Here is an 18185-nt window from a genome sequence, read left to right as displayed (position 1 = left end):
TCCATGACCAAAGGCAAACTCCAATAGCTTTGTGTGCAGATGCAAGCTACCAATGTGCCAAGAATAACCCGTCTCCCAAGGAGTCCCGCGCCTCCCAGAATACAATTATAGGGGACCCTATAATTAAAGGGTTTAATTTAAACATCTAGAAGTAGACTTCACTGAGGTAAATCCATGCTGAGGATGCAGATATTTGCTGATGATGGTATGTACTTTTACGGGATGGGTAGAAGCTTACTCCACCAAGACTGAAAAAGCAAACGAAGTGGCCTGATTCTTACTGAGAGGCATTATTTCTAGGTTTGGATTTCCTCTGAGTATAGAATCAGATAATGAGCCTGCATTTGTGGCTGAATTACTCCAACTGGTCTGCAAAGCAGTAAATATTAAATGGAAACTATATACAGCATAAAGGCTACAAAGCTCAAGAATGGTTGAGAGAATGAACTGGACCATCAAGGTGACTTTGGCAAAATGGGTGCAAGAAACTGGCACCCCCCTGGATGGACTTGTTGCCATTAATGTTAAAGAGCATCAGCATGACACCCGCCCCCACCCCTGCCGCCCCGGTTGCACAGGTATTCCCCTTATGAGATAATGTTCGGGAGGGCCCCCCCCCCACTTATTCGAGAAGCAAAGGGAAATTCATTACAAAGAGGAGGGATGGAGGTGTTACGGTGTTGAGGTCCTTTAATGGACCAGAACCTAATGGTCCGAAGTCAACCGATAAGAAAGTAAAGGTGAGAGAAAGAGGCTGATATTCCTTGGTTTACGCAGAAAGCCAATAAAGTCCCTGGCACGGAGCTTGCTCTGTTCACGGAGGCCTCAGGTGCCCTCTCGATTGGGTGAAGGTGCAGAGTGCCTTCTCGAGAGGGTCTTAGAAGCAGGAAAGTGAACTCAGAGAGCCTCTGCGCTCCAGGGGATCAGCCTGAAAAAAAGAGCGAGGGAGAGAGAGAGAAAGAAAGACACGGGGACCAGAGCTCTGATGGAGCAAAGTTGTTTTATTCAACATTGTGTAGGTATTTATACTGTCTTACAGGATTGCTATTTTCAGCAGAGATAAAATCAAAATTTACACGTTATCAAGAAAAGATGAGGTTATCCAAATGAAAGAGAGAGGGTTGTAAATAATCACTTTTACCATATGGTTCATAGGAAGGAAGAGGGTACTTATCACCCTATAGAAAAACTAATGAAGGAAATGCCTGGATTCCTCAGATCTGGGAGAGGCTTGCCTCTCCTCTTAATTCCTGAATATTCAGGAACTAATAAGGAACAGAGAATTCCTGACAGATCCAAAACGGCACACAGGAAGCCTCCTGTTAAATGCTTCCTGACATTGGGGCAACTGGAACAGTTGGGGAAGGTAATCCATGACATCACCCCTTATGTTCAAAAAGAAAGAATTCCTTTTTCCTTAGGTACTACTGTACATCCATACTCACCAGGAGACTTAGTATGGGTAAAGGATGGGAAACGGCAGACATTATCCCCCACCTGGAAAGGGCCATACACTATTGTGCTATGCAATAGCAGTTCAGGTTGCGGGTATTACTCCCTAGATTCACCACACCCGGCTCAAGACAGCAGCAGAGGAAAAGGGACCCTCCTTCCTGACCCGAAGGAACCACTGAAGACCCGTTTCGTTTTCCATGAGCAACCACAGAGTCAGGGTGGAGCTGCTGTGAATAATTCTGCTGTTCCTGATTGGCATGATGACCTTACCTGGACTGCAAAATCAGGATAATGTGTTCCTGTCCCGGGCCCACTTATATACAAACTTCCATAATACTTCTACTTAGGTTTCTGGGGCCATGCCTTTATCAGTAATGGACGGACTTCCTTGGTGGGTGTCTCCCCTAGGCAGAAGGGACTTTAGCTCCCTTTGCTCATTTTTGACACAGCAAAAAGAGTCGTTTGCTTCCTTGGTAACACACAACCTGTTGCTTCTTACTTGGTGTAGCCTGGATTTTAACCAAATTGATCAAGGGCATGGGATAACATCTGAGGTAAATGCAAGCCTTACAAAAGTAACCAAAGCCTATACCTTTTAGATAAAAAAATAAAAAGAATGAGAACTCAATGGCCAGTAAGAAGGGCCAACCCATCAGGTAATTTGAACAATTTTACCACATATGGGATGAATATGTTGGATGACACCAGAAAAAGTTCAACCTATCGTCCCTGCCCCATCTGTTGGGAACAAAAGGAACAATAAGTTGGGTTTGGTGACCGTCCCATGGATCCAAAAGAATTAAAATATGTGGAATACTTGTCCTCTGAGCAATGTGAACAAATATTCAGTTCAGTTCAGTTCAGTTCAGTCGTTCAGTCGTGTCCGACTCTCTTCCACCCCATGAATCACAGCATGCCAGGCCTCCCTGTCCATCACCAACTCCCAGAGTTCACGTGCATTGAGTCAGAGATGCCATCCAGCCATCTCATCCTCTGTCGTCCTCTTCTCCTCCTGCCCCTAATCCCTCCCAGCATCAGGGTCTTTTCCAGTGAGTCAACACTTCACACGAGGTGGCCAACGTATTGGAGTTTCAGCCTCAGCGTCAGTCCTTCCAAAGAACACCCAGGGCTGGTCTCCTTCAGGATGGACTGGTTGGATCTCCTTGCAGTCCAAGGGACTCTCAAGAGTCTCCTCCAACACCACAGTTCAAAAGCATCGTTTCTTTGGCGCTCAGCTTTCTTGATGGTCCAACTCTCACATCCATACATGACCACTGGAAAAACCATAGCCTTGACTAGTCAGACCTTTGTTGGCAAAGTAATATCTCTGCTTTTCAATATGCTATCTAGGTTGGTCATAACTTTCCTTCCAAGGACTAAGCATCTTTTAAAGTCATGGCTGCAGTCACCATCTGCAGGGATTTTGGACCCCCCCCCCCCAAAAAAAAATAGTCTGTCACTGTTTCCCCATCTATTTCCCATGACGGGATGGGGCCAGATGCCATGATCTTAGTTTTCTGAATGTTGAGTTTTAAGCCAACTTTTTCACCCTCCTCTTTCACTTTCATCAAGCGGCTCTTCAGCGCTTCTTCGCTTTCTGCCATAAGGGTGTTGTCATCTGCATAGTTTGGTTAATCTCAGAGTTGATTTCCTTTAGGATTGACTGGTTGGATTTCCTTGCTGTCCCAAGGACTCTCAAGAGTCTTACCCAGCACCCACAAATCGAAACCGTCGATTCTTCTGGCTCTCAGTCACCGTCCGCAGTGATTTCGGAGCACAGGAAAATAAAATCTGCCATGGTTTCCACTTTTTCCCCATCTATTTGCCATGAAGTGATGGGACCAGATGCCACGATCTTAGTTTTGGGAATGTTGAGCTTTAAGCCAACTTTTTCGCTCTCCTCTTTCCCTTTCATCAAGAGGCTCTTTAGTTCCTCTTTGCTTTCTGCCATCAGAGTGGTATCATCTGCATATCTGAGGTTGTTGATGTTTCTCTGGGCAATCTTGACTCCATCTTGGGAGGCATCCAGCCTGGCACTTTGCATGATGTACTCTGCATATAAGTTAAATACGCAGGGAGGCAATATTTTACAGCCTTGACATACTCCTTTCCCAATTTTGAACTTTATTGTACCTAGGTTTAATAAATAAGACCCTGTTATATCTTTTGCGAGGAAAATAACTTGATATGATGAAAGCTTAAAGTAAATGTAAAAGAGATAAGAGCTTTGGGTAAGCTCTTAAAAAAAATTATGGTTTAGAGATGTCTGCTTCAAATGATCTTTCCAGATATTTGGTAAAGTCCTAGAGTTGTGCTGAGACTTAACTGATGGAAGTTAATTAGGTAGTTTCAAAAAAGAAAATAAGATACTGAGACATCGATTACTGAATAAACTAAGGCATTTAGGAATACTAATAAAAAATGTTTGAACCAAACATAAGTGAAATTCTCAGTCAGTGACATTGAATTCTGAAGAACAGAAGTTCACGGCCAGTCGCGACGCTTAGTGCGTTTTACTAGACATACACACAATACTACATCACAAAGACAACTGGATTTGAAAGGAACCGGTTTCCCCTGGACTGCTAAATGTTCCGTTCTCCCCATTGAACGCTGTTATTTGAAAAAAGGTGCACAGGCTTCAGCCGATCGCCAGACCGGGACTGGGCAGGACAAAAGAGGCAGGCAGCCGCGCGCGCCCAGGAGCGGGAGGCGGACGTCACGTCCCCCAGAGGGCGCCCTCCGCCGGGTTGGCTGGGCCGGACGGCGTGGGAGGAGGGAGGCGGGGACTAGGGCGGGGCGTGGGCTGGAGGGCAGCGCGGGTTCCCGTGACGTCACGGACGGGGCGTGTCGTATGTAGATATCCGAGCGCAGGGGCTGCTGGTCCGTCATCTGGCACTTAAACACGACATGGTCTCCCGTGGCGTGGGAGAGAACTGAGGAGTTTTTGCTTGAAAGTGCGTGGATCCTTTGTGTGGAAGGTCCAAGAAGGCTCGGGGATGCGGGGAGGAAAGTGAGCGTGTGTGTACAGTGCAGGGCGTATGAGGTTGTGGTGGGGCGGCAGGCAAGGAACTCATACTTACCTGGCAGGGGAGATACCATGATCACGAAGGTGGTTTTCCCAGGGCGAGGCTTATCCATTGCACTCCGGATGTGCTGACCCCTGCGATTTCCCCAAATGTGGGAAACTCGACTGCATAATTTGTGGTAGTGGGGGACTGCGTTCGCGCTTTCCCCTGGTTTCTCTGTAGAAAGGCAGAAAAGTCGGCGGTGGTATAAGCTGCGGGAGTGTTGCTGTACGTGACCACCCGAAACAGCGTGGAGGGAAATGCCGTGGGTCTGTTGGTGGGCTCGACTTCCAGTAAACTGCAGCCATTGGTTCTGGGGGTGCTGTTGTCTCTCTAGGAAAGTCACGGAACGTTTCCTTACCGATTTCGTGGCAGACTCGCTCATGAACGCTGTCTCGAGCTCTTCGTGGAAACTTTGTGCGAGAGAGAAGGCCTTGCCTGGGGCGCAGGATCCGGTTCAACCAGAGAGGCCCTTTCCTGGGCCAGACACACCAAGTCGGCTGAGAAGGCAGAAGGCGCCCCGTGACGGACTTCTCGTCGTCGTCGGCCTGTCTTGTCAGAGGTTGCCACTAGCCATTTTCCTACCAGTGTCTTGCTGTCAGAGGCTTCATTTCTTGCGCGGTCAGCTGCCTTGCTTATTACACGCCTTAGTCATCGCTGGAGATACTGCTTAGATACTATCCTCCCACTCACCCCTTCCCACCCCAGGCAGGCCTCTTCGCATTTCTGGATCCAGTTCTCTCTTCAGTCAGCTCAGTCGCTCAGTCGTGTCCGACTCTTTGCGACCCCATGAATCGCAGCTGCCAGGCCTCCCTGTCCATCACCAACTCCCGGAGTTCACTCAGACTCGCGTCCATCGAGTCCGTGATGCCATCCAGCCATCTCATCCTCGGTCGTCCCCTTCTCCTCCTGCCCCCAATCCCTCCCAGCATCAGAGTCTTTTCCAATGAGTCAGCTCTTCGCATGAGGTGGCCAAAGTACTGGAGCTTCAGCTTTAGCATCATTCCTTCCAAAGAAATCCCAGGGTTGATCTCCTTCAGAATGGACCGGTTGGATCTCCTTGCAGTCCGAGGGACTCTCAAGAGTCTTCTCCAACACCGCAGTTCAAAAGCATCAATTCTTCAGCGCTCAGCCTTGTTCACAGTCCAACTCTCACATCCATACATGACCACTGGAAAAACGGTAGCCTTGACTAGACGGACCTTAGTGGGCAAAGTAATGTCTCTGCTTTTGAATATGCTATCTAGGTTGGTCATAACTTTTCTTCCAAGGAGTAAGCGTCTTTTAATTTCATGGCTGCAATCACCATCTGCAGTGATTTTGGAGCCCCCCCAAATAAAGTCTGACACTGTTTCCACTGTTTCTCCATCTATTTCCCACGGAGTGATGGGGACCGGATGTCATGATCTTCGTTTTCTGAATGTTGAACTTTAAGCCAGCTTTTTCACTCTCCTCTTTTACTTTCATCAAGAGGCTTTTTAGCTCCTCTTCACTTTCTGCCATAAGGGTGGTGTCATCTGCATATCTGAGGTTATTGATATTTCTCCCGGCAATCTTGATTCCAGCTTGTGTTTCTTCCAGTCCGGCGTTTCTCATGATGTACTCTGCATAGAAGTTCAACAAGCAGGGTGACAATATACAGCCTTGACGTACTCCTTTTCCTATTTGGAACCAGTCTGTTGTTCCATGTCCAGTTCTAACTGTTGCTTCCTGGCCTGCATACAGATTTCTCAAGAGGCAGGTTAGGTGGTCTGGTATTCCCATCTCTTTCAGAATTTTCCACAGTTTATTGTGATCCACACAGTCAAAAGCTTTGGCATAGTCCATAAAGCAGAAGTAGATGTTTTTCTGGAACTCTCTTGCTTTTTCGATGATCCAGCGGATGTTGGCAATTTGATCTCTGGTTCCTCTGCCTTTTCTAAAACCAGCTTGAACATCAGGAAGTTCACGGTTCACGTATTACTGAAGCCTAGCTTGGAGAATTTTGAGCATTACTTTACTAGCGTGTGAGATGAGTGCAATTGTGCGGTAGTTTGAGCATTCTTTGGCATTGCCTTTCTTTGGGATTGGAATGAAAACTGACCTTTTCCAGTCCTGTGGCCACTGCTGAGTTTTCCAAATTTGCTGGCATAAACCGCCTTTTCTCTCTAGGCCTTCTCCTGTTACCTTCCCAGTCAGAAAGCAGTACCTCTGTTTCAGCCTCGATTGTGCACCTGACAATGCTTCAGTAGTTGGCAAACTAGGAAACCTCCTTAACATCCCTTCTCCTTAAATGGCAGTAGAAATCGTACCTAACGTGTTTTGTTTTGTTTTGTTTTGTTTTTTCTTTTCTTTCGGTCAAAAGTAGTTTTCCTTTTCTTCCTGTGTGAAAACATTGAGCTACAGATTAGAAGAAAACCCCAGGCCGAGTTGTGGGCCGTTTTGTGGGCTATTCGACAACCCCTTTCTCAGGATGTGTTGTGCTCACTTCTGATTCACAAAGTCCTCCTGGCAAATAGAAACCACTGGGCCAAACAGAAAAGGCAGGCCCATGGCGGGAAGGGCTGTCCTCCCCCTCGTGGCTGCCTCGGGGATGGCACTCGTAGATCCGCTCAGCCCCAAGAAGCCTCTGAGATCGGAGGAGGTGCTGGCAGTGGGCCTGGGAGTGGGGTGATGCTTAAGGGTAGGTCCAAAGAAAACTAACCGGAAAGCACACAGGATGCAGATGGAGGATCTAGGTCATTGAAAGTGAAAGTAGAACATCCTACTCTGTCTCCCCAACAGCGGGAGATTGCTTTGCTCAAATAGGAACTATCTGCACCAAGACCAAGGTTAATTTTTAGTGGCTTACTGATGAGAAAACCGGTTTTAGGATTTTTTAACAGATTTCCTCACCCTCAAGGTTGTGCACGCTGTAAGGCTCTGGACCCCTGATGGAGGAGTTTCTGACCCAAAGAAGCTGATCAGTAAATAACACCGTGAGGAAGACCGGCTTGGATATTGGTTTCCAGGCCTGTCAGCAGACACACCGAGGTTATTAGGAAGACACTGGGAGTGGGTCTGCAGTTAGGAACGCAGCTTCTGGGGGGTGCGGGGTGGGGCCTCCTTTTCAGTCCTGTTGCCACCACTGGCCTTCCGGTTTGACCTTGGGCCGACTCCCCCGTTTGCTAGGCCAATTTGCAAGTGTCATGTGAAAATAATAGTCATAAAGTACTTCATAAAGTTGTTGTGTAGATTAAATGGGATAATCAGAAATACACCTGTGGCTTATATTACGTATGTCCTGATAGGAAACAATCAAAGGTGAGCTTGTAACTCTTCAATAAATTGTCTTTGTGAATGTAACATCCATTCAAAGTAAATTCGTATTAAAGAATTTAAAAAATGTAAATGGAATTTGTAAAGCATAAGCCCACAAAAGGGACTTGCTTGTAGCAGCTTTGTTCGTAATAGTCCCCAAATTGAAAACATTTCAAATGTCCATCATGAGGTGAATAGATATATAGGATTGTGACATATTCATTCAAAGGAATAGTACTCCTCGCTAAAGTGGTACAAATACCTGATACATGGCAACGGTATGGGTAACTCTCAAACGCATCATGCTGAGTGAGGGAAAAAGTACATGCTCTGGGGTTCCATTTATGTGAATTTCGAGAACTGAAAAATCGATCCACAGAGACAGGCCCGATATCACTGATGACCTGCATCAGGGAGCGGCGGTAGGGGGACTGACTGCAAAGGGGCACAGAGGACCGTCTGGAGTTCCGGAGATATTCTTTTTCCTTGAACAGGATAGTGGTTCCATGGCTACGTTCGTTTGCCAAAAGCCATCAAACTTGAAATGGATGCGTTGTATTATTTTCAAATTATACCTTAAGACATTTGATTTTTAAAAGTAATGAGAAGAATCATTCCCAAATTTAATGTCTTAATTAAATTATTATTATAAGCCTTAGGGAATCCTTTCAGAAAAGCATCTCTCGTGTAAACAATTTAATTGAAAGTTCAACAATTTCTTTATTTTTCTTCCATTAAATTTATGCACTATCAAGTTGAATGCTTAAAAATAAAAATAGAATCTATAAGAGCTCTATTTTGTAAAAGTATGGTGGTGGTTTAGTCACTAAGTCGTGTCCGATTCTTGTGACCCCATGGACTGTAGCCTGCCAGGCTCCTCTGTCCATGGGATTCTCCAAGCAAGAATACTGGAGAGGGTTGCCATTTCCTTCTCCAGGGGATCTTCCCGACCCAGGAATCAAACCCGGGTGTCCTGCATTGCAGGCAGATTCTTTACCAACTGAGCTACGATGTATTTTTTCCCTCTCTGTTGATATACCGAAATGACTCTGTCAATATGTAACTACCTTAACAGAAGTTATTTTTGAATTTAAGATGTCTCAAAATTTTACATATTTGTATTTTCTGCAGCATTTGAATTTTATAAACTAAGCATATATATGTTTTGCGAAAACTTAGAAGAACAGTAGTTAATTCCGGGGGTTGGGACTACGGGTGACAGCTTATTTTCTGACATACATATATTTAGACAGAGTGCCTGAAGAAGTGTGGGCGGAGGTTCGTAGGAGGCAGTGATCAAAACCATCGCCAAGAAAAAGAAATGCAGAAAGGCAAAATGGTTGTCTGAGGAGGCCTTACAAACAGCTGAGAAAAGAAAGGAAGCGAAAGGCAAAGGAGAAAAGGAAAGATATACCCATCTGAATGCAGAGTTCCAAAGAATAGCAAGGAGAGATAAGAAAGCCTTCCTCAGTGAACAATGCAAACAAATAGAGGGAAAGAAACAATAGAATAGGAAAGACTAGAGATCTCTTCAAGACAATTAGAGGTACCAAGGGAACCTTTCATGCGAGGACGGACACAATAAAGGACAGAAACGGTCCTGTATTCTGGCAAGAATACACAGAAGAACTATACAAAAGAGTTCTTCATGACCCAGATAACCACGATGGTGTGATCACTGACCTAGAGCCTTCAGTGTGATCACTGAAGTCAAGTGGGCCTTAGGAAGCATCACTACGAACTAAGCTAGTGGAGGTGATGGAATTCCAGCTGAGCTATTTCAAATCCTAAAAGATGATGCTGTGAAAGTGCTACACTCATCCTGCCGGCAAATTTGGAACACTCAGCAGTGGCCAACAAATAGCTTTGTCTAGTCAAAGCTATGGTTTTTCCAGTAGTCGTTTATGGGTGTGAGAGTTGGACCATCAAGAAAGCAGAGCGCCAAAGAATTGAAGCTTTTGAACTGTGGTGTTGGAGAAGACTCTTGAGAGTCCCTTGGACTGCAAGGAGACCCAACCAGTCAATCGTAAAGGAGATCAGCCCCAAATATTCTTTGGAAGGACTGGTGCTGAAGCTGAAGCTCCAATACTTTGGCCACCCGATGCGAAGAACTGACTCGCTGGAAAAGCCCCTGACGCTGGGAAAGATTGAAGGCGGGAGGAGAAGAGGACGGCAGAGGAGGAGATGGTTGGATGGTTGGATCACCGACGGGATGGACTTGAGTTTGAGCAGGCTCCAGGAGTTGGTGATGGACAGGGAAGCCTGGGGTGCTGCAGCCCATGGGGTCGCAAAGAGTTGGACACGACTGAGCGACTGAACTGAATGCCTGTTACGTGACTCCTCTTGCGTGTTTTTTCAAAAGAAATATACGGACTTTAATTTCTTGTCAAGCGTTTTTACGGTTTGTGTTCCTCTTTGACTGGTAGGATATCCTGTGGAGCCAGGAAGGCTTCAGTTCAAATTCTTGCTTTCAAATCCCACTCACTGACTGACTTGACAAGTTACTTAACCTTTCTATGTCTCAGGTTCCTCATATGTGAAATGAGGATGATGACATGATGCAAGCCTTTTGAAAGGATTAAGTGAGTAAACCCATTTAAAACTTGTAGACCATGCCTGGGCACTTTGCATGTCTTCACTGGGTGTAAGCTCTTGCATTTTGGGAGCAACACTGCATAAAGATTGGGTGTGATTTTATTTGTTACTGACACTTCTCAGTGACTATGAACCTTCCTAGAGAGACGAAAGCCGTGACCTCCTGGACTGAGAGCGTCTGCCCGTCTACTAGCTCATGTGATCAGCCCATCAAAGGGGGAATAATGGGCCGATTGCTTGCTTCGAGAATGCCCGCCGCCCCCAAATTTATGGTTTTACAGTGGAAAACATTCCTACACATGACACAAGACCCAGAATTTTATGAGTGGTACATATAATTATACAAACATTTAATTTGGAAACACAAGCAGTGAGCTTTACTCATATAATGTGTACTTATATATTATATACAGGTACATATGCCCCAAATTTGTTATGGGAAAAAGCAGACCCTGATCCCATCCCACATTTCTTTTCTTCAAAGAACAAACGCTTTAAGATCAGGAAACCGACTGGCTGTTTATCTCCTTATCTCTAAATAAATATTGATGCTCCGATTTTCCAGGTTCCCACCCCAGATGCTGCAGACCGGCCTGAAAAGGGGAAAGTGGGGTGTGTGTGGTTCCCTGCCTGCCAGTCATCTCCAAGGCAGCCGCCAGGACTTCCACTCACTTGCAGGCCCACACAGCCCACCTCACGACTCCGCACGGAACCGCAAACGGAACTTTGCCAGAACAATTGCCAGGCCAGCAGCTTTGCGATCTGGGGTGAACTGGGTTCCCGGACACTTCAGGAAAGGGTGGCAGCTGCTCCAGCGTCAGGCGCTGTGAGTCGCCCCAACCCAGGGACCGCCCCGCCAGGGTACCCGCTCGCTTCTCTCCCTGCCAGTCCCTGTCTCCCTTCGGGTTCATCCTCTGTTCTCTCCTGCTCTTGACCTTCCGGCGATCTTTTCGCCGGCCTCACACCTTTCTTTGGAGGAGGAAATGGCAACCCACTCCAGTATTCTTGCCTGGAGAATCCCATGGACAGGGGAGCCTGGCGGGCTACAGTCCATGGGGTTGCAAAGAGTCGGACACGACTGAGCACAGAGCACGCGCGCACCCCTTTCTTTTTCCATCCTCCAAAGACAGCTGCGTCATTGAGTCCTTTGTAACCGCTGAAAGTCCCAAATTACAAGCGTCGGAGAGACGCTCCTTAGAACGGCGAAGGGAGCACCTAAACTAGCTATTCAGGGCCATCACGGGCCTCATCCGTGTTTTTCTCCCGAGCAGTAGAGGACACAAGCGGGGTGTCTTCTCGGTGGAGGAGAGTCCCGGCAGGACGAAGCGGGCCCGGCCGGGGGTGCGGACTCCGAGCGGCTCGTCTCCCCTTCGGCCCCCGAGCAGCCTGGCCGGGCGGCCGTGGGTCAGGGACCTGGGGTCTCCTCGGACGCCGGAATCCGCGACGCGCGCTCCTCTTTCGGGCTGAGCTTGGGACCAAAGGAGGAGATTTCCAGGAGTCAAGGTTCAAATCTTGGCGGAACAGCGGCTTTGCGTGCCCAGCGGGGACTTAGGAGCGAGAAACTCTGAATAAAATCAAAATAAACTGGGATAGGGTCAATAACAATTCAGAATAATAGAGAACCTGACTAAAACACGCTTCTGCCCATTCAGGTCTGGAACCCTGGACCGGAAAGCTGCCATCCTGGCTGGTCAGCGACATCGCAGGCCCTCCCCGGCACCATTTACTCACAGGGACAAGGCGTGCGGTGCGAAGCCCCCTCGCGGGGCAGGACTCCGAGGGCTCAGCCTCTGCCTTTCACTCCAGAGGCCCAGGGGACCCGACGAGGGGGCGGCACTGGCTGGGCCGCTGCGCCCCTGGCCGGGGCTTGAAGGGCAGAGATGGGCAGAGCCGCCCGGGTCCAGCGCGGACGCCCCAGGTCGGTCCCACACCTGTCCGCCGTGTCCGTGTGAACCACGCCGCTGAGGGTCGCGGGAGACCTCCGGCGGGTCCTATTAGGGGCGTAAAAAGTGTCCTTCTTCTAACTAGGCAGAAAGGTCCCACCGAGATTTGAACTCGGATCGCTGGATTCAGAGTCCAGAGTGCTCACCATTACACCATGGAACCCCCTCAGGAGCCACCTGGCTTCCATCGCCAGAGAACGGGATACGCTTCTTTAGCCTCCATACGTCCCACCCCTAAGCTCAGGGCAGTTCTTCTAAGGCCCTGAGGAGACTCCAATACGGTTGACTCCCGTGGGTGCTCATCCCTCTCGCTTTCTCTCTGCTCCTCTCCTTTGATCGACTCAGCTCACTCTCACCTCAGAAAATGAGGTGAAATCCACTTTGGGTTTTGTTCCAGGGAGGACCCCCTTAGCTCTCCATCACCAACCGCAGAGTCTGCCTAGGTTAACCAGAGTGTCCCACCCTGAGGTAAAATTTCTGCAAATAAGAGTGTTATTTTCCTTTTCTTTGCCTTCACCCTTTTCCCATAGCCCAGAGGGGGCAGATGGTTGTCAGGGCAGGAGGCGGGGTTTCCTGGGCCCTTAGTTTTCTCACAGCGCTGATTACACTCCTAAGCGGCCACCACCTGTTACGTGTAACATACAAAGTGTGTCACCGGCGGAGTGGGAATGGAGGCAGGAGGACTCTTCTTCTTCATATATTTCTGATTTGGAGAGGGGTAAGTTGTTCTCACAACAAGTGTCTATTTGTTAGAGTTACCATGTAAGTAAGAATAACTATTTACATAGAACAGTCAGACAAACCAGCTATACTCACCTAAAAGTGAAGTCAATGTCGCTCAGTCGTGTCCAACTCTTTGCGACCCCACAGACTGTAGCCCGCCAGGCTCCACTGTCCAAGAGATTCTCCGGGCAAGAATACTGGAGTGGGTGGCCATTCCCTTCTCCAGGGGATCTTCCGAAATCAGAGATTTAACCCGGGTCTGCTGTGTTGCAGGCAGATTCTTTTTACCTGCTGGCCCACCAGGAAAGCCCCATACTCACCTGGGGTGACTGAAGATCAACCGCATGTGGTGGAGGACACGAGACAGGGCTCTGACACTTAGGCAGTCACAGACTCTTTGGTCAGGTCGGTCAAGTCAGTTTCTCCCCCATTTCTTAACATATCAAACCCAGAAATTGCAGTTTAAAAAAAGGCGTACAAATATCAAGGCACCCAAGAGCACTGATTGCTGAATCATAGAGGATGCACATCCGAGTTGTCTTAAGTATAGACAGTATTTACAAACACAAAATACCACCAGACTAAATATTTACATGTAGAATAGATATAAATCCTATCATGGCTCAGAGTAATCATCTTTACTTCTGCATAGTATCCTAAAACTGTTTCTTCCCTAATCCGATACACAGAACAGAAAAAGATAGCACCTGTTTTTAGCCGGCCAAAAAAGAGTCAGAAAGAAGCCCAGTGTTGCCTGGAGATGTATTTTGTCCCCAGAGACTGGACAGAGATTGACTCAAGGAGGAAGGAGGCAAAGGGGAGGTGGGAGGCTCTTGTTATGAGGAGGAAGTTCACAGCTCCAGGGTGAGAGGATGAAACTTCTTGGAAACTCAAGATGTTGAGTGGTAAAGAACAGCACAAAGGGCTTCACCAGGAGAACTTGAAGAAGGGTCAAGGTTTATGGGTACAAGGACCTGAAATGGACTCTGACTGATACAGGAAGAAAAGAAATCCCTGGGTTTTCTCGTTACCACCACGTTGGCGCTGCTTAGAGCCCTGCGGCCATTAGCTCGGCTGTCTGTGCGTGTGTCCTGGGGAACCATCGGGTTGGAGGGACTTTTCAAAATGTGGGAGGAAAGAGCCAAAAGCTGAAGACAGCCCGATATCACCAGTCTTCTTAGCTCTACCATCGCCAGATTTTAGTTTGGAAGAATTTGAGGTTATTGAGGGCAACGGCAGATGGCAGAAACCAGACTCGGTGGAAATCTAGGTTGGCTCCAGTTGAAACAGCTTGAACCGGGTCCCTGCGACTCACCTTCTGCACCAATTACGAGAGCAATGACATCGAAATGAGTGGGTAGAAATGAGAAGACCCAGAGTTCCCATCTTTCCTGCCCTGCTCCTCTCCATCTGCACTCTGCCTTGACCTACCCATGGGACCCCTCAAGGCATGCCAGGTACTTCCTCCAAGACCTATTTAGGGACAGGCCTTGGATATTCTGAAGCACCTTTACATGGAGCACAAAGATGATGATGATGATGATGATGATGATGATGATGATGATGATGATGATGATGTGTCTTTTGCCAAATGGATGAGCAGCTTCTGGCGTCACGGATGGATAGAGGAGGACGAGCGAGGACTCCGGGCCCACCGTGGATCACAAGACGCCAGTTACAGGAAAAGCTCCCTGCCCTGCCCACTTCCTGTGCTTCCCAGAATGATGTCATCTGCCAGCCATCCTAGAAGGTATTCTTATGAGGACCAGGGATTTCGATGTTCAGAATCACAGACAGTGCTCAGGGGATGGGTCATTCAAGGAGCCATTGGAATCAAAAGGAAGATCCCATTCCAAAATTCAGTCATTTTCAGACTCCTTTGAACAGCAACTGTGCTTTAGAACCAAACGTTCCATCTCTTTGGGACCTGAGAGCAGAAAGGAGAGAAATGAGAGAGAACGCCAGTTTCTGGAAGTGAGGTCTTGCAAGAAAGTGGAGGAAAAAAGGAGCTCTAGGAAGGAAGAGCGTGGAGAAGCGTACCTGCCCACCCTGTCTGAAAAAGCGCTCAAATAACCCTTTGCTTCCACACCACGACTACCGACGCTGCTGTTTTTTGAGCCCCAATTCAACAGACCCAGGAACGGTACCTGTAAGAGAGTCTGCAGATGCTGAGTGACTCAGGTGGGTGGTTGATTCAGCTGCTCCCCAAGACAGCTTGCATCATACCCCACCTGCTTTTCAGAGGTGCTCTGCTCCTCTGCTCTGTTGCCCTTTTAGGGGAATAGAAAGAATAAAAGGTATTTTAATAGAATAAAGTTATTCTTCAAAATGTAAAGAGGGAGATTTAAAGAGCCACCCACACATCTTCACCAACCCTTCTTCCACTAAGTAAAAGTCATTGGTGTGACTCAAAAAAAAAAAAAAAAGAAAAGAAAGAAAAGAAAAGAAAAAAAAGAAATCCCTGGAAAGTATGTTGAGAGATCACAGAATGGCCAGGAAACCCGGAGAACCGGGCTCTCACAAGGGGCAAGGACAGAATCAGGTGAGGTTAGAACTGGGATGGGTGGAGATGCGTTTTCTTCCCATTTCCTCCAGCCTGCACATCGGTCCCTGACCTGCAAGCAGAGACCTGGCGATGAAGGGCGGCCGAGCTACAGCAGAGCAAACTGCAAGAGCAATCATGGGAAACTTTGTCTTGATTCTGTTTACACAAAATCTAGAAGCAGCAAGCTAATTCAAGGTGAAATAAATAAGGGTAAGGGTTTGTCAAAAGATTCTGAGGATAATGACAATATTTATGATTTCTCTGCTTTTGACATTAGATCCAGTGGTTTCTAAACACAGGCACACCTGACAACAACAGACTGAAGTAAAATGCTCTCCTTGCTCCCATTTTTACAGCAGCAAGAAGGGAAGCACAAGAAGTTTTCTCTAATTTGTCTAAGGCCACATAAAGTGAAGTCGCTCAGCCCTGTGTGACTCTCTGGGACCCCATGGACCGTAGCCCACCAGGCTCCTCCATCCATGGAATTTTCCAGGCAAGAATACTGGAGTGGGTTGCCATTTCCTTCTCCAGGAGATCTTCCCGACGCAGGGATCAAACCTGGGTCTCCCGCATTGCAGACGGATGCTCTACCGTCCAAACCAGCAGGGAAGCCCCTAAGCGCACATAAGGACAGATCTATTTTTACAACCCAGAATTTGTGCACCTGAGCACAGCTTAGTTGGGTCTTTCTTCTCAAAAGTGGGTGTGTCAAGATTTCTCAGCTGTAGGGATGGGAAGAAGACCAAGAAGAGGCGAGAAGGCAAGAGAGGGAGGAGGGAAGGGTAGAAGCACAAATTCTTTTATTCTCTCCTTCCTCCCCTCTCCTTTTGCCTCCTTCATTCTTGGGTCTGCCAGCCCTCTCCCTCCTTCCCCACTCTACTACCGGACTGAAGCAATGTTCACCTCTAGGGATCCTGGCCCAAGTCTCCTGGGAGGTCTCAATGACCTCCCCACAAACCCGCCTTCCCCGCTTGGTTTTCACCCTTTCCCGCTCCCAGGTGGACCCCACAGAACGCAGCCTACCCAGCTGGGCGCTCCACCCGGCAGGCAGTGCTCTGGAGACCTTTCCGTTGCCCACCCAATGGGGTGCTGCGAAATCCAAAAACCGGGATAAAGGCATTTAAAACCTACTCAAACTCTTCCAGAAAATTGCAGAGGAAGGTAAACTTCCAAACTCATTCTATGAGGCCACCATCACCCTAATACCAAAACCTGACAAAGATACCACAAAAAAAGAAAACTGCAGGCCAATATCACTGATGAACATAGATACAAAAATCCTTAACAAGATTCTAGCAATCAGAATCCAACAACACATTAGAAAGATCATACACCACAACCAAGTGGGCTTTATCCCAGGGATGCGAGGATTCTTCAATATCCGCAAACCAATCAATGTAATACACCACATTAACAAATTGAAAAATAAAAGCTGTATGATTATCTCAATAGATGCAGAGAAAGCCTTTGACAAAATTCAACATCCATTTATGATAAAAACTCTCCAGAAAGCAGGAATAGAAGGAACGTACCTCAACATAATACAAGCTACATATGACAAGCCCATTTTTGACAAACCCATGCCAAACCTTATCCTCAATGGTGAAAAACTGAAAGCATTTCCCCTAAAGTCAGGAACGAGACAAGGGTGCCCACTTTCACCATTACTATTCAACACAGTTTTGGAAGTTTTGGCCACAGCAATCAGAGCAGGAAAAGAAATAAAGGGAATCCAAATTGGAAACGAAGAAGCAAAACTCTCACTGTTTGCAGATGACATGATCCTCTCCACAGAAAACCCTAAAGACTCCACCAGAAAATTACTAGAGCTAATCAATGGATATAGTAATGTTGCAGGATATAAAATCAACACACAGAAATCCCTTTCATTCCTATGCACTAATAATGAGAAAATAGAAAGAGAAATTAAGGAAACAATTCCATTCACCTTTGCAATGAAAAGAATAAGATACTTCGGAATATATCTACCTAAAGAAACTAAAGACCTATATATAGGAAACTGTAAAACACTGGTGAAAGAAATCAAAGAGGACACTAATAGATGGAGAAATATACCATGTTCATGGATTGGAAGAATCAATATAGTGAAAACGAGTATACTACCCAAAGCAATTTATAGATTCAATGCAATCCCTATCAAGCTACCAATGGTACTTTTCCACAGAGCTAGAACAAATAATTTCACAGTTTGTATGGAAATACAAAAAAAACCTCGACTAGCCAAAGCAATCTTGGGAAAGAAGAACGGAACTGGAGGAATCAACCTGCCTGACTTCAGGCTCCACTACAAAGCCACAGTCATCAAGACAGTATGGTACTGGCACAAAGACAGAAATATAGATCAATGGAACAAAATAGAAAGCCCAGAGATAAATCCATGCACCTATGGACACCTTCTCTTTGACAAAGGAGGCAAGAATATACAACGGATTAAAGACAATCTCTTTAACAAGTGGTGCTGGGAAAACTGTCAACCCACTTGCAAAAGAATGAAACTAGAACACTTTCCAACACCATACACAAAAGTAAACTCAAAATGGATTAAAGATCTAAACG

At 47.0% G+C, this 18185-nt stretch overlaps 1 long non-coding RNA gene, 2 other non-coding genes and 1 pseudogene across 3 annotated transcripts; 3 read left to right on the top strand and 1 right to left on the bottom strand.

Moving 5' to 3' along the window:
* The first annotated feature begins 4359 nt into the window (after positions 1-4359).
* Positions 4360-5018, top strand: LOC138429573 (uncharacterized). The gene is made up of 2 exons (XR_011252842.1): positions 4360-4412; positions 4861-5018. It is a non-coding gene; the product is annotated as an uncharacterized lncRNA (long non-coding RNA).
* On the top strand, positions 4531-4694 carry LOC138431712 (U1 spliceosomal RNA). Its single transcript, XR_011253856.1, has one exon. It is a non-coding gene; the product is annotated as a U1 spliceosomal RNA (small nuclear RNA).
* Positions 5019-12431: 7413 nt separating the features above from the next.
* On the bottom strand, positions 12432-12503 carry TRNAQ-CUG (transfer RNA glutamine (anticodon CUG)). The gene has a single exon. It is a non-coding gene; the product is annotated as a tRNA-Gln (tRNA).
* A 2074-nt stretch (positions 12504-14577) lies between these two features.
* Positions 14578-15136, top strand: LOC138436551 (leukemia NUP98 fusion partner 1-like; annotated as a pseudogene).
* Positions 15137-18185: the final 3049 nt, after the last annotated feature.

This window comes from Ovis canadensis, chromosome 1, assembly GCF_042477335.2.
Source record: "Ovis canadensis isolate MfBH-ARS-UI-01 breed Bighorn chromosome 1, ARS-UI_OviCan_v2, whole genome shotgun sequence".
Taxonomy (NCBI): Eukaryota; Metazoa; Chordata; class Mammalia; order Artiodactyla; family Bovidae; genus Ovis; species Ovis canadensis.
This window is presented reverse-complemented; position numbering and strand designations above follow the sequence as displayed.